Here is a 15,094-nt window from a genome sequence, read left to right as displayed (position 1 = left end):
TTGGCTTTACTTCAAAAGCTTCGAAAATTGTTTGATTTTATACTACTTTATGGTGGCAAACAAGCACACGGCCTATCTGATGGTAAATGGTTACCGTAGTCTGAACCACTAGGAGTATCACGTGGGCGTTGCCGACCCTTGAGAAACCTTAATATACCCTTCTTGAAAAACCCCATGCTGTAGTCTCGTGAGAAAACCTCGGCAGGAAGTTCATTCCACAATCTAAGTGTACACGGGTGGAAACTCCTCTGAAATCGCACTGTTCGGAACCACTTAGGTTCCAGCGTGTGGGGATGTATTCCCTGTTGTTCAAAATCTACCCTGTAACATCGTAAGCACAGATATAATATTATATTAGAGTCCGTTAGTTTTCTGTTCCCGCGTCTTTCCTTCCCCTCCCTTAACTAGTAACAAACGGACCGTACAGCGGCCTTGACGCGCGCGCGCATTTGTTGTGAATTGAAATAAATTAGAACTGGAAACCTACTGTGTTAAACCTACTGTGATACCTACTGTGAAAGTGTGTGAAAGCTAGCGAAGATATCTTCGAGACCCTGAAGCCCAAGAAATCCGCAGAACCATACAGGTACGCCAGAAACACTAAATCCCCCTATATATTCCCTAACATTTTGGTAGCAGAGTAGTTTCCCAAACACCTGTCGATGGCGAGCGGTGCGGTGGTAAAAGGTGGCCGTAGGCATCATGTCGAACAATTCTTCAGAACACAGTCCGTTGTATAAGAGATAACATACACTTTTCAAATACCACTCCGATCGATCCCCCATCCAATCCCCCTCCGATCGATCCCCCATCCAATTCAAACGGGGATCGAAATTACGACGGCCTGAGCCGAGGTTCGAACCCCTAGTGGTGGCCTCAGACTAAAGTTGTATCCGTCAGGCAGGAGTTGGCCTTCAGCCACTCCATAAGTCCTTCAGCGGGTTTGGAGTGCCATTTGCACTCGCCCCCTAACGTCCGGTGAAGCTGTAAAGGCCAGCTGCGGCCAACAGCATAAGAGTAGTCCGAAAAAAAACATCTCACACACGGTAAACCTATTTTATCTATTGTACTGTTCTGTCCTTTTCGTTCAAACTATATTTTTCATTCAAAAGAATGTGACAAAAAATTCATAGAGTTAAAATGAATTTGTAGGATTACGTTTTTATGAATAAGAGGGCACACCTTTACCGATTTTGAGGAAATACACACGCCAGTAATATTATGCTGAATCTGATATTTGAATAAGTTTACCTTTTGTAAGCAGCGGTGGTAAGAATGGGGTCACATCGACCGCCACCCCACAGCGTTTGTTACATTGAAAATAGTAGGTGTGCAAAACAAAAGATTGTGGTAAATATTGTTATTGTTTTTTATTACCGCCTTGGAAGACAAGTAGATGGCGATTGTTGTCGACGTACTGGCAGCTTATAAATATAATAATATTTTATGAAGATATTACAAAAAAGTGTGCAAAACGAAATACTGAGGTAAATATTGTTATTGTTTTTTATTTTTTCCGATTCTTTTGATAAATTAAAAGCCTGCTGTGATATAGAAATAGGATTCAAATGGTGTACAAAACAAAATATTGCGGTAAATATTGTTATTGTTTTTTATTACCGACTTGAAACACAAGTAAGTTGTGAACATCTTCAAAGTACTAGCAACTTATAAATACTTTATGAAAATATATTATAAAAAAATGTACTAGTTCTAAATTTGAATTTGAATTCTTTGATAAATTGAAAGGCTGCTGTGATTTAGAAATAGGACTCAAATGATGTACAAAACAGAAGATTGCAGTAAATATTGTTATTGTATTTATTACCGCCTACCGCCCTACCGTCGGGCTGAGACTTTGCATGCATAAAGCTACTATCACGTAGGCATCCCCTAAGAAAGGATTTTGATAAATTCCACCCCTAAGGGTATAAATTAACGTGAACGAAGCCGCGGGCAAAAGCTAGTAAAACATATATATAAATATTTATTGCACAAAATTTTAAACTAATATTTTTTTATCATACCTCCATTTTTTTAAAGTGATACTAATATATGTGGCAAAACAACGGCTAGTATTCATATATGTCCGTATCTCTGTGGTATTATCATAATGATACCATACCTCGCTCGTAAAATTGGACCATTTGTCCGAATAAAAACAAACGTATACCGGGCGAGATTCAGCGTCGGTCAGCTATATTTCACAGGTCGAAGGGGTCATAACAAATCGTCCTTCCAGCGCCAGCATGAGCTGCCTCTGTCCTCTGTCAAATTTGACGCAAAACGCCCGGAATAGTAAAATTTGTGGTTACTATATTATCAACAGAAATCACAAGAGTTTTAAAGGTTTAGGATGTTATATATACAGACATAATATGCATAGAACATCCAGACCAACACAAACAATCATATAAATTAATACAAATATGTGCATTGTGGGAGGAATCGAACCTGCGATTATCAAGAGTAAAGCGGTGTATCTCCTTAATAGCTAACTGCGAGTGAAAGTCCCATTAAAATCGGCCTTGGCGTTTCAGATGTTAGCAAGAGCAAACAGACAGGAACAGTTCTGAGGAATTGTTCGGATTAATACCAGCTGCTGAGTTTCACCACCGTACCACCCGCCAGAAACTGAAATACCATCCTGATCATCTGGATGAATGGCGGTCTTCCACAGTGCGGTTTTCTAGAAACTTTTGCCCCGCACAACCACATTGTGGAATCACCTTCCAGCAATGGTATTTCCGAACCGATACGATATTGAAACCTTCAAGAAAAGAGCTTATTCCTTTTTAAAAGGCCGACAACGTACTTGCAATTCCCCTGGTGTTGCGGGTGCTCATGGGCGGCGGTAATCACTTACCATCAGGTGAGCCGCATGCTCGTTTGTCCCCTGTATTATATATAAAAAAAAAGACAGACAAATGTTTTATATTTATATTTTGATGTAAGTACCGTAAATACGTTTATATACATTTAATGATAAGCTGTTAATTTGAAATTATAAACAGACAGCTCAACTATATTTTTTGTATAGATTTGATCTTCTTATTAATATTATAAACGCGAAAGTGTGAGTATGGACGTATGTTTGTTACTCTTTCACGCAAAAACGACTGAACGGATTTTGGTGAAATTTCACCGTGACATTACTTATACATCAGAATAAGATATTTTATAGGCTATGAAATTCACGCGAGTGAAAGCGCGGACACAGCTAGTATATAATAATTCTAAATGTCAAGGAGGATGCTTGCGTATTTGTGGCAATCTGTTTAGTATGGTAATGAGAGGAGGCAGGTGTCGGTATCCTGCCAGCATTTGTAACATTGTCACGATCATAAACCGCTTTAAACTTGGCAATCGGAAGCGCTAGCTGCAAACATGGATGGAAATTCAGATCTACTAAAGTTTATCTCTCGAAATTGACTATGTAAAGCAAGATTCGACGGCCTCGGTGGTCTAGTGGTTAAATACACTGCCTTACTTCCGATGGTCGCGGGTTCGATTCCTCGCACGGCACAAACGTTTGTATTCATGAGTTTGTGTCGGTCTGGGTGTTTTGTATGTATAATATTTTATGTATAGTATTTAGAAATATCTATGTATTTGTGTCAGTTATCTAGTACTCACAACACAAGCTTTAGCTAGCTTGGTTAACTTGGGTCTAGATGGCGCTGTGTGAATTGTCCTGAAATTATTATTATTATTAAGATAATATATATTATGATTGTACTTATTCGATAGTATAGAGGATCTTACACACACACACTCACTTTTAATTTGCTTATTTTGGATGACAAGGGGGGTAGGGGGGTAGAGATGATGATTACGTCATCAGTAATTATTTACTTTTTTACAAAAACGGCAACGCCCACATTGTCTTTGCCAAAAAAGACAATACATAAATTGAAAACTGTTTACGTAAGCATGGGGTAGGGGGTAAGATTTTCTTACTTTTCCTGACAAAGGGGTTGGAGGGGTAAATAATTGTAGTAAATCTGCTCATGTAAAACTTGAACGGCCTCCATAACACAAGGCCTGCTTGCCTTGGAACTAGATGGCGCTGTGTGAATTGTCCAAGGTAATATTATTACGTCAACTTATTAAAATTACATTAAAAAAGATTAAATAAATCCTTTGTTGTACTTGTTATACTGTAATTATTTACATAAAAAAAAACATCTATTAAAAAGAGCAACACACAAGTTTCTTGCTCGTTCTTCTTGTGACGAATCTGCATTCCGAATGAGTGGTAGAATCAAAATATGACTATTCAAAAGTGCTTGTAATGAGTTTATTTGAATAAAGATTATTCTGAGTTTGCCGCGCTTTTGTAGTGCATCCACAATGTTTGCAGGAGCATCAACAGACGACCTGTATGCCATCAGACGCAAACGGATCGTTTCTCTATTGCACAGACTGCGGGGCAGCAGTAACTGCATTCTAAAAATGCTGTGCAATAAATTTGACAGCCCAATACTCTGTTTTTGGACCCAAATTGTTACGGGGGCCCTTAAATGATAATATGTAATTTTAGATATACTAACATAGGCTAAGTACAATTGTTACTAACAAATTGGATCTCTGTTATCTGAATAAATAAATTTAAATTTAAATTATTTCTATTTCTATTTCTTTACTTTACGCAAACAATTGCCTTTGAAACAGTTCAGCTGTAACAAGATATTATAAATACTGAAGTATATCTCGGAGGCATTAAGAAAGTATTTTGTATGAGTTTACAATTTCATTGAGGGCCCGGTGCTATGAATTGCCCGCAAATAATGAATGGAGGTGTACTGTTAGTATTCCTCCCCATACCTACTCCCCACTTTTCCCGGCTAGGCTAAATATAACCTAGAGCAGTGTTTCCCAACCTTTTTCTAGCCATGACCCCCAATCCTCCTTAATCTTACAAAAATACGAATTTCGGAGTCTCCTTATATCTCCCTCTGACAGTATAGTTATCTTTTTATATATTATCTGTTAATAAATTCATCGTAAAAAAGAAAATTATCTGTCGCTCGCAATTATTCCGAGGGGTTTCGCATCAATATATCGGAGAGCTCTTTGGTAGGGTATGCAGTGATTCCCAACCTTTACTGAGCCATGCCCCACCTTAGCCTTTCTAAAATTCTTATTACCCCCGTTCTCAATGCAACCTACATAATTTCTATAATTAAAAAAAATAATTGGTCACTTAAGAAACTTAAAAAGGTTTTAGGGAGAAATCACTAGGAAATTGTCAATGAAACAGTAAATAAACTTTCAAAATATATTAAGAAACTGAAATAATACGTTCTAGAAAAAAATCAGTAGGAAATTGTTACCGAAACACAGTAAGTCAACTTTCAAAATATAAATGAAAAAATAAAATTCACATTTCATATAATTTTAGAAAGACTCCATTTCGATTTGTCTCCCTTAACAATCAAATTGCGACCGTGTGGGTCGTGGGTTCTCGTTGGGAAACACTGGTCTAGAGCTACCGTAACAGCGTTGTAGTATCTAAACCGTAATTAAGTAGTTAAAATAATTTACTACGATCTCCACGCAAGCGACGTGCAATTCTGAAGGTCTAATAGTACTGAAGCATAGTTCATAACCTTTTATTCAAGGCTGAAGAGGACTGTTTGTAATGTGGATTGAGGAACCTACTGATAGCAATGTACCATGTCAGGTTGACCTTCGACCGTGGTACACCTGGAACCGTCGTGATAAGTTCCTTGTAATTTGCCACGATGGGCTAACTGATCTGACCTCATGTTCATCCCATCATTCTCCACTGGTGCCCCGCCAGCGTAAACCGTTAACGCAGGAGGGTGAACCATTCAATTATCATCATCCTTTAAAAAAAAATTTAGTCATTATCAAAGACTTAACCATCAACATTTGTAGTAAAAAATGATAACACTATTTCCTTTTGATAATATTGCAGTACCATACTGTTGGTGGTCACTCTATTGTACTTTAATAAATTAAAAATAAAACTGTATTTTTGTAAATATGTATAAGCTCATTTGAAAAGGATAAGAGCTGAGTTTCTTGTCAGTTTTTCTTAGCCTGAAAGCACTCCGAACTGATGGTAGATTTAAGATATCTTAAGAGTGTGTAATAGACCTACATGTATAAAGATATTTTGATTTCATTTGTTAGAAACTTATATAGAACAGGATAGAAAATCATTTATTTAAACTTATATTGAAGCACTTTTGAATAGTCATAACATTTTTTTTAACCTACCGCTCATTCTGAAAGCTATCTCATCACAAGATGAACGAGCAAGAAACTTGCATGTTGCTCTTTTAAATAATTTTATTCTTACTTGATGATTACTCTTTTTTATGTATATTAAATTAAATATTTAAACGGTACGCTGAACAGCAAAACCTAGTCAAGACCCTGAGAAAGGATATAGGCGACTATATAACGCGAAAATAGGGTTTAAAGGGTTGAAAGGGTAGATGAAAGTTTGTATGAAAGTATTCAGTAAGTCATTTTCAAAGCTAGAAACATGAAACTTATTTTTTAGGCTGTTGATTAAACATAACTAAATATGACATTCAAAGTTTGTAAAAAATTTACTCTTAAGGGGGTAAAATAAAATAGGGGATGAATATTGACATGGAAATTCGTCATATTTGAAGCTGGAACGATGAAACTTTTTGCTTTTTTTAGATTAGATTATTGAATATATATTCTATATTTGGTCAAGATCTCTATAACATGCGGACAAAGTCGCCGGCACAGCTAGTATTATTATATTTATGTTGAATCATTACATAGTATAAATAAAGTCGCTGTCGTTGTCTGTCGGTCCCTATGTATGCGTAAATCTTTAAAACTATGCAACGGGTTTTGAAGCGGTTTTTTTAAATAGATAGAGTGATTCAAGAGGAAGGTTTATATGTATAATACATGTATATCCGTGCGAAGCCGAGGCAAGTAGCTAGTTATTGTCATATAACAAAAGTGGCTATATTTTTTACATAAATATATGTTGATTAGATTGAACTTTGTTTCAGTTGTTTAGGTTGAAGGTGGGTGGCCATCAATCACTGTCTACCTTCACCATAATCACCACGCACATCTCTCTTGACACATTCCCTTTTCCATTTACTTTATATTTTACATCACTAACCGACGACACAGCAAATAAAAGGTACATATATACTAGATGCCCACGACTTCGTTCGAGTGGAATATAACTTTATTTTTCTAAAATAAAAGTAGCCTAAGTTACTCCTTATTACATCTGCTACCTGCCAAAAAAAGTCGCATCAAAATGGGTCCAGCCATTTCAGAGATTAGCCGGAACTAACAGACGGACAGACAAAAATTATAAAAAATGTTATTTTGGTGTATGTACCATATTTATATTCATATGAATGTAGTAAAAAACGGTTATTTCAATATTACAAACAGACACTCCAATTTTATTTATATGTATAGTTTAAATAATAAGATCATATTTATTTTATTATTTAATACCATGATAGAATATAAATAGGATGGTGTTTTACATATTTAAGAGATCGAGTAAATCTTCGGAGCCGTTTGAAGTCTGACATTTGATCTCGCGCTGGGAAAATTTGGTAACACCTACGAAAATTTGTTGGGTACGAGATTAACGAGATGGATTCCTTCAACTTTGATGTGTTAAATTGGGAGTTAAAACGAAATAACGACAGTGTAACATCTATATATATATATATAACTAGTTACTCGCCCCGGCTTCGCCTGGGTGTACATATATTATATACATTAACCTTGCTCTAGAATCACTGTTTCTATTAACAATAAAAGCGCTACAAAATCCGTTGCGTAGTTTTAATGATTTAAGCATACATAGGGACACACAGACAGAGACAGCGACTTTATGTTATAATATTTTTTTTATATCACGTAGATGGCAAACAAGCATACGGCCCATCTGATGGTAAACGGTTACGGTAGCCTATAGACGCCTAAAACACTTGGAGTGCACGTTGCTGACCCTTAAGAAACCTTAATATACCCTTCTTGAAAAACCCCATGCTGTAGTCTCTCGAGAAAACCTCGGCATGTAGTTCATTCCACAATCTAAGTGTACGCGGGAGGAAGCTCCACTGAAATATTGTACTATATTGTACCACATGTAATAATGGTAATAATATAGAAACGAAACTTCTACGAGTATTTCAAGACTAAAATTAGCCAAATCGGTTCAGCCGTTCTCGAGTTTCGAACAGCAATTCATTTATATCATCATATCATCATCATTGCCTTGCCTTTATCCAATTATATGTGGCCGGCGCAGTATGTCATTCTCTTCCACGGATCTCTATCGGTCGTCATATCTGAGCTATACTCTTCTTTTATTCATATCATCTTTCACACAATCCATACATCTTTTCTTAGGGCGTCCCCTCCCTTTACATCATTAATTTATATTTCATTTCATCAATTCATTTATATATATAGATTTAAAAATATTAAAAAAAACTTACCATAAGTAGAGCGCGTTCATTTTGTGAATATGTATATATTTTTCGACGGTTTGCAATCTGAAACAAATTAATATTGAATGAAACAAAAATATTTTCATTACTATACAAAATGTATGCAGTTGTAAGGGGAAGGGACCTGTTCTAAATATCACATCCCCACCTTGATGGGAGCCATTTTATGTCTTTCAATATTTTCTTTTAACAAAATAATCCTTAAAAATGGCGTAGGTAACGTGTGGGTTTCACTTACCATCTTGAAACAAAGCACTTGCCCTTTAAACTGGTAACGGATAATTTATTATGAGTTCTATATGTTTTTATATTCAAGAAAAAATTTAAAATTCATTGTTTTATTATTTTATTCCAGACTAGTTGTACCCGCGACTTCGTCCGCGTGGAGTTTAACAAAAAAGTTAATTTGAGATTTTTTCAAAAATTAAAAATAGGCTAAGTTACTCCTTCAAATCAGCTACCTGCCAATAAAAGTCCCGTCAAATCGGTCCAGGCGTTTCAGAGATTAGCCGGAACAAACAGACTGACAGACAAATATTGTAAAAAATGTTATTTTAGTGTATGTACCATATTTATATTCATATGCATGTAGTAAAAAACGGTTATTTCAATATTACAAACAGACACTCAAATTTTATTTGTGTACAGATATATTCTTAATTTATGCTGGAATGATTTCTTTATTCCAACGAGTAAGATTTGCAATCTTTAATTTCCTTTGCCTAGCTAAAATAAAAAAAATAATTTGTACGCGGATGAAAAAATTAAACCGGAAAAGTCTTCATTTGTCTATTTCATTGGCAATGATATGATCATTACAGTTATGTATATAGTAAAAGCAGAACATTTTAACCTTTGTTACTTTGATACACAATATATAAATTATAATAATATTAAATCAAAAAATACTCTTGTCATTGGTAGGTGGCGCTAAAATAGAATGGTAAAAAATTAATAATAATAATAATAATAATGAACAACACACATTGCATATATATATTTATACATATATATACTGTTACAACATTATTATAACATTAATAATATAATATTAACACGACGACCTCGGTGCTCTAGCGGGTTAGCATACCACTTTACGTCCGATGTTCGCCGGTTTGATTCCTCGCACGGTACAAATCATATTATAATCCAATTTCACTAATATTATAACAGGCTACGTTGCTCTTCTAACAAATTATTTAAATATATTTTTAAAAATCCGCCTTAAATGCAAGATGCACATGAAACCAATAATTACTCATTTACAAATAAATCTATTGTCTAATGATTAATAATAAAATATACACAAATAATTAAAATTTGAAAGTCTGTTTGTCATTTCAATCAATACATTTTCACTAAGTGCATATGATACGTTCATATGTTGTTTTCATATATATATATATGTTATTTTCATGTGCGTCTTGCATTTAAGACGAATTTTGAATACACGGTACTTACATAAAACAACAAAAAAATTTGTTTGTTTTTTAGCAAGAACAAACAGACAATTCTGTTTGTTCTTGCTAATGTCTGAAACGGCTGGGTCGATTTTGGTGGTATTATCACATACGATACCTAATGTTATAAGAAGCAAATAAGGTAATTAAAAAAAAAAATCCACGCGAACGAAGTCGCGTATAACAGCTAGTATACATATATACGGAAACATATATATTCAACATAGCATATTTAAATAGCCTTATGCAGTAAAACATATATTACTAATTAGAACCCAGAAATGTATGCCGAATAAACGAGTTAACGAACCATTCCATTTCACGAACGTTAGCCGATAATCTCAGGACATATCTCTGTATACCAGTGGTTCCCAAAGTGTTTCCAAAACGCCCTTAGCAATCTTGTTTGCTTAAAGATTGCTAAGGGGGTCAATTCGAAAATGGAGTTCATTAAAATTATATGGAATTTGAATTCCATATCTTCATTATGTTTTGAAAATTTACTTACTGTTTTATTAACAATTTCCTAATAACACGTGAATTATTAGAAATAGAAATAATGAATGAATTAATTAAATGCACTTTGTAATTAGCTTTCAACTAAAAAAATTTTTGGAAAGTTAATTACTGTTTCATTTACAATTTCCTAGTGATTTCTTTCTAACGACTATTATTTAAGATTCTTAAGTGAACAATTGTACTTTTTCATGCTATAAATTATGTATGTTACATAGGGGTTGTAAGAATTTTAAAAAGGTGGGGTAAAGTGGGGTATGCCACGAAAAAGGTTGGGAAACACTGCCCTATACCCTTCCAAAGAGCTCCGATATATTGATGTGAAACCGCTCGGAATAATTGCGAGCGACAGACGATTTTCATTTTATGTAAATAGGTTTATTTTTACGAGGAATTTATTCTCAGATAATATACAAAAAGTTAACTAGGTAATACTGTCAGAGGGAGATGTCAAAGTCTAAGAAACCGTAACTAACTGAGTTGTCTGAAAGAGATGTCAAGATTCTCCGAAATCCGCCTTTTTATAAGATTTTCTACATTTGGTATATTATTTACTTGCGATGTGATTTTATCGAAATTTTTCATTAAAATACAAGGTTGTGAGCGATCAAAGACTAAGTCGCATCAGATGGGTTCCGTTTATTTACTAACTTATTTTTAGTTTTACTTTCCCTTTACAATTAGCGATTATCACGCGATCTTACCACGTTTTATTTCTTTTTATTGTCAATCAGTTGAGTTCCTTCCCAATTCTTCTCAATTGAATCTGTATATCTACGTAAAGAAAAAGTAAAACTAAAAATAAGTTAATAAAAATCCTAATTGTACGTATAAATAATGATGACGTCAAATTTATAAAAGGATATTACTTTTTTTTTTATTCGTTGTTACAAAAGCATCATCATCTGGTTCTTCCTTATCTCATTTATTTGTGGTCGTCGTAATATGTTTTTCTCTTCCATTCATCCCTGTTCGCAGTCATCTCGTTATGCACTCCCTTTCTTGCCATATCTTTTACACAGTACATCCATTTCTTTTTCTGCTTTTATAACACGTTACAAAGTCATTTCTTGTTACAAAGTCATTCCTTCTTACAAAGTCTACGTCTGTACAATTGAAATTTATGGAGATGGGAATTTATTGTCAATAATGGCTTTTAGCTGCTATAAACTGCATGTCGCCCATTTAGTAATATCGTTTAATAGACCAAAGAATAGCTATAATTTAGTCAAACAAATATCATGTCAAATAATAATGTCAGTAACAGTTTCCACTTATATCGCTAGATGTCGTTACTCAACAATGTCAACTTTTCTTTCTTTCTTTCTTTCTTAAAAGGCGCTGTTAAGATTTTTTTGTGATTCTATATAGGCAAACGGAATCTTTGTACCTTCGAGTCGATTCCATTCAGTGCTCTTCTGTTCAGTTCTAAAGAATATATATACCAACTAGCTAGACTCCGCAAATGTTGTTTTGCCATACACATTAAAAACGCTATTAAAAAATTGGAATTCGTGATAGAAGGGTGAAATTTTTTATAAAAAAATAATGTTAGAGGTGGACAACTCTTATCACTTAGGAGTATGAAAAAAAGATAGTAGCCTATTCTCAGACCTACTAAGTATGCATATAAATTTCATTAAAATCGGTCATGCCGTTTCGGAGAACTATGACCAACATTATGACACGAGAATTTTATATATAAGATATTGATTCTTTTATTGTACCGATTTTTAGTATATCCTTGGCTCAGCGCATTCCTATAAGCATACAAAGCAGATAGAAACTGCTTCACAGATCAGACAGTAGAGAGTGCGATAGGATATTCTGTGGTAGAAAGAGAAACAAAAAATTCGTACTCTATGGTAGTAGATAATAACCTCTATAGAAATAAAGTACTCTAATTCTTTTAGTAGTGGGTTGTCGATTACAGTCGATGCAACGATACCGTTTACCGTCGACGACAAACTAGTTAAAAAACAGGCTAACTTTCGACTAGACGTCATCGTTGAAAAAACTATTACTTCACACAAACGATTGGTCAACGTAAACGAATGATTTTGGAGTGACCGTCTCGATCGGATCACTAAAGATCGCGACGCCGTGGTCTACGAAAACTAGTTTATCTGGGAACTGTAACTACACTCGCGACCAAAAGTATGGAATCACTTTTTTTTTATTGGGTTGTTTGGACTATTGTCAGGTGCCTGTAGCACCTGTAGTACTGCGACCTACATAGATCTATTGTGCTTGCCCTTTTTCAGAGTTCGCTACCTAGACCCGTCAGGGATAAGAATTGAAGGATATTCTTTCGAGCGATGGTTATTATCTTCTCGGGAAAGAGCGTAAACTTTTCAAAGGAGATATTTCGTTTATGCATGAATGGGCTACAACCACATAGGATGTGTAGTTGCGTTTCCTCTTCAGTTTGACAAGATCTGGAAACATTTATGGAATGTTGATATGGAATCACTTACTTGGAATTGATTCCGCGCGATTTTGAGTACTTAATAATAACTAGTTAAGAATAATAAAAATGATACCATTTGAAAGGTTAGACTGTAAACTTTAAATTGATACCAAAATTGTGTGTGATTTAAATGAATTTGGTATCAATTTAGTTTAACAGTTTAACTTTTCAAATGTTTTTTTTTTCGGACTACTCTAATGCTGTTGGCCACAGCTGGCCTTTACAACCGGACGATAGGGGGCGAGTGCCGATGGCACACCAAACCCGCGGAAGGACTTATGGAGCGACTGAAGACCAACTTCCGCCTGACGGATACGACTTTAGTCTGAGGACACCGCTAGGGATCCGAACCTCGTTTCAGGTCGTCGTAATTTCAATCCCCGTTTGAATTGGACGGGGGATCGATCAAATAGTAAGTTATCAATTCCAAGTAAATGATTCCATAATTTTGTTCGCGAGTGTAGTTTAATCGTTCACGTACAAATAACAGTTTGACAAAATCGTTCATTCAAAGCCCACCTCTAGTGCGACCTCGTAGCTTTTCAGAATGAATTCTAGAATTGTTTCTTCACAATCCGACAGATGTCGCGCTATATCCTCGGATCCGCTTGGCATCAATGGTAATGACGTCGAGCCAGACGCAATGTAGATGGGACGCCCCTCGTAAAATTCTTATTGAGCTCATTATGATAATTTATACCAGAGGTTCCCAAACCTTTTTCGCTATTTTCACTTTTATTTCGCTATTTTCAAGGGACCCTGAGTACAACATTTCTTTTATACAGCCAAAACTCGTAAAAAAAGTGAAGATGACAAACTAATGTAAAGATGAGAATTTCCGAAACGGAAAAATATTACACTTTCTTCTATTCTATTTGTTAGATTAATATGATTATAGACTTAATAAATAAAATTATACATTAATAATAATGTACCATAACTTTAGCAAATCAACAATTTAAAAAACAATATCTATACATGTAAATGAGAGGGATGTAGTAGATTTAACAAAAGAACATTATTAGCCTATTTATAAGAAATAATAATCTGACGTGATATCTCATTTTTTTTATTGGATGATAAAAGAATAGTACACCCGCCAACACCAACGGACGAGCTGGCAGGGCACCAGTGAAAGATAATAAGATAACCATGAAATCAGTTCAGTTAGCCCATCGTGACAAATTCACCAGGAATTTATCATGATAGATTCCAAGCGGAGGTCAACTTGACATGGTACATTACTAGCAATGGGGCTATCCGTCTATATTACTAACAAACTGTTATACCCCATTCGCGGGTTTCCAATTACAACCTGTAAAATACCAGTTATTAAACAACAACGAAAACGTGACCCCTGGTGGCCCACCAGGACCACTTTGGGCACCACTGTTTTGTACGAGCAAAGTGCGCCGATGGCAGCTCCGGCTAATAGCTAACGATTTGATTATTTTTATACATAATGAAACATTGCCCGATAGTAATGAATAATATTGCATTAATAACAAATCAATTTTTATAGCTTTAACTATAATTAGATTTTTTTTTAATTTTTGTTATCTCGGATCAAATTTTATATACATATACATACACGTATTTGAAAATTGAACCTTATACGAATACACAATATGATTTAAGTCGTTAGAACCGTTACCAAGATTTAAAAATATGATAAAAATTAATACAAAAACTGCTCGCTCACTAGTAACATGGGAAACATTGCCCACGAAACCTAAATTAATGAATTAACTCAAAGTTTCAATAGAAGAAGTAAATTTCCTTCAATGGCAACAATCCAATTCATTTAATTTTATGAGCTATTTGTTTTAATTAATATAATTATCATATAAAAATACGAGCCGAGTTTCTTGTCAGTTCTTCTCATCTCGAAATCATTCCGAACTGACGGTATATTTGACATATCATAAGAGTCTGTAATAGACCTACATGCATGAAGATATTTTTAATTTGAATTTGAATTTATAAAATGTAAAATTAAATACATAATAATAATACAACTCCAGATAGTTGTAATACTTTAATATTGTTCCTTGTTTATTACTCACTGAACGATTACTCAAATGACGAGCATGCATGGCAATAGTTGTGTGCATGCAACTATTGCCATGCATGCATGGCAT

The 15,094-nt window shown here is 34.8% G+C and overlaps 1 protein-coding gene across 1 annotated transcript in view; it reads right to left on the bottom strand.

Annotated features, from left to right (window-relative positions):
* Window positions 1-8,553, bottom strand: part of LOC131851247 (stress-activated protein kinase JNK) — a 41,766-nt gene extending 33,213 nt beyond the window's left edge. The window contains exon 1 of the mRNA XM_059201715.1: window positions 8,496-8,553. The gene's annotated coding sequence lies outside the window, so the exon portion shown is untranslated. The remainder of the gene's footprint in view (window positions 1-8,495) is intronic.
* Between the last annotated feature and the right edge of the window lie 6,541 nt (window positions 8,554-15,094).

Source organism: Achroia grisella, unplaced genomic scaffold (assembly GCF_030625045.1).
Source record: "Achroia grisella isolate CSIRO2021 unplaced genomic scaffold, CSIRO_AGI_Agris_v1 utg782, whole genome shotgun sequence".
Taxonomy (NCBI): domain Eukaryota; kingdom Metazoa; phylum Arthropoda; class Insecta; order Lepidoptera; family Pyralidae; genus Achroia; species Achroia grisella.
Note: the sequence above shows the minus strand (reverse complement) of the source record. Positions and strands in the feature narration are given on the sequence as shown.